Genomic DNA, 2,365 nt, shown 5'->3' with positions numbered 1-2,365 from the left:
AAACTGCACTTAAAACTAGCATTATAACATAGAAACCACTTTTTTTTTCAGTGGACACTTTCATTGTTTATTTAATGGATCATCAATTTTGTCTCCCTACCTACAAATGGAATTTCATCTTATTTCCATGCTGAGTAGTGAAACAGTGACAAAGCTAATCATAATAGCCTACATCAAAAGAGAACTAACATAGCTCACTTGTTTTAACAGGCAAAATAGAAATATATGCACTCTAGAATGCACAATGTTTAGTCACTAAGAAATTCAAATGGGATCTTCAAGAATGTAGGCAAATCCAGGGTGTAGTAAAGATGAGCTGAGATGCCGCGCAACTGTTTAAGGGTTCCTGGCACTGCATCTCTTGGCCACTAGCTGAACCTTGACACGGAAGGTTTTAGCTAATGCCAAGTGGAGTTGCAGAAAGTGCTAAGTTGACTTAGGGGCTGTGCACAGGAACTAAAAGGTAGGAAAGTACTAAATATTGCTGAGAGCGTCCATCCCCAGCAAGGACTTTACCTTCCAGGAGCTCCAAACTGGCACCACCTCCAGTGTTCACATGGCTAACTTTAGCCTCCATGTTCCATTTGGCACAGCAAGTGGCAGTGTCTCCACCACCTATGATGGTGGTGCAGCCCCTAGAAGTGGCTTTCACCACCTCATCCATGGGGGCTTTGGTTCCCCGGGCAAAAGCTTCCCATTCAAATACCCCCACAGGACCATTCTACACAATCTGCTTAGCCCGAGTCACAGCCTCAGCATACTTCTTGCTGCTTTCAGGACCACAGTCCAACCCCATCCAGCCAGCAGGTACGCCAGAAGCCACAGTGGCTTGGCCAGTCTTGGCATTCTCATCAAACTTGTCAGCAGTGACAAAGTCAACAGGCAAGGTAATCTTCACACCATTCTTCTCAGCTTTGGACATTAGGTCTTTGACAGTCTTGGCTCCCTCTTCATTGAACAGAGAAGTGCCAATCTCCATGTTGCTGAGCACCTTAAGGAAGGTAAAAGCCATTCCACTACCAATAATCATCTCATTGACTTTGTCCAGTATATTATTGATCAGCTGGATCTTGTCTGCAACTTTAGTTCCGCCCAGGATGACCAGGAAGGGTTGCTCTGGGCTCTCCAAGGCCTTGGCAAAGTAGTTCAGCTCCTTCTTCATCCAGCAGCCTTCTGTGGCAGATCGACTCCTACCAGGGAGCTGTGGGCTCTGTGAGCAGTGCCAAAAGCATCATTGACGTAGACATCCCCTAGCTTGGAAAGTGAAGTCAGAAAGGTTCTATTTTGACTGGCTTGGCTTTAACCTTGTTCCCAGAAGCATCTTTTCCCTTCCCTTCTTCCTCCACATGAAAGCAGAGGTTCTCCAGCAGGATGACAGACTCAGCAGCTGGGTTGGCACAGGCTTTCTCCACTTCTGGGCCTACACAGTCCTTCAAGAACAGAGCATCCTTGCCCAGCAGAGATTTGAGTTCTACAGCAACTGGCTCTAAGGAGTACTTGTCAGGCATAGGGACACCATCAGGCTGGCCTAGGTGACTCATAAGGACTACCGACTTGGCTCCATTGTCCAAGCAGAATTTGATGCTGGGGACAGCAGCCTTAATCCTCTGGTTGTTTGTTATCTGGTTGTTCTTCATAGGAACTTTGAAGTCGACTCTCATAACGACCCGCTTCCCTTTAACGTCCAGCTTGTCCAGCGTCAGTTTGTTACAAAGCGACATTTTGGAAATACGGCTGGGGAGAGAGGTCGGTGATTCGGACAACCAGGGAGCTGGCTGCAGACGTGCGTTCCGGAGATGAGAAGAATGCCGAACCGAAACCACTTTTAGGGTGAAAAACGTTTGTACACAAGAGACTTTAAAATATGTAAATAGTGCAGGCACAAAACAGACTCAAAAGTCATAGAAGGCGCACCCTTTTCATGCCTTTTCACTTGGCATGCATATACAAAACATAATTTCTTATTCATCCAAGCATTGTTTTATATAATATTGTCTGACCATAAACTGTGTGTCAAGTCTATTGATGAGGATGTCTTTGCTTAGAAACATGTTAAAATATTATATTGTATATCTCTTTAAAATATCATATCTTACATATCTTTAGAAATATATCTTAAATATCTTTAGGTTATAAAGTCATTATACTGAAAAAGAAAAGAGTCATTCACAAAGAGGTAAACGTTTCAAGAGATGCTAAAACAAAAGGTCATAAGTAAATGGTCATGAAGGAGGAAAATCTGTGCTGTATATCGTCTTCTAGAATAAAATATCCTCTAGGGTGAGGCTTTCGGTGACCATGTTGCCCAGCCCATAGGCTGTGTAAAGGATGTGAATAAAAAGACCGGAGTGTGAGAAAGGTTAAT

At 43.9% G+C, this 2,365-nt stretch overlaps 1 pseudogene; it reads right to left on the bottom strand.

Moving 5' to 3' along the window:
* Window positions 1-39: 39 nt before the first annotated feature.
* On the bottom strand, window positions 40-2,020 carry LOC102138399 (phosphoglycerate kinase 1-like; annotated as a pseudogene).
* Window positions 2,021-2,365: the final 345 nt, after the last annotated feature.

The sequence above is a fragment of the Macaca fascicularis genome, chromosome 5 (assembly GCF_037993035.2).
Source record: "Macaca fascicularis isolate 582-1 chromosome 5, T2T-MFA8v1.1".
In the NCBI taxonomy this organism is placed as follows: Eukaryota; Metazoa; Chordata; class Mammalia; order Primates; family Cercopithecidae; genus Macaca; species Macaca fascicularis.
The sequence above is the reverse complement of the archived record's forward strand: the minus strand, read 5'-3'. Positions and strand labels throughout refer to the sequence as shown.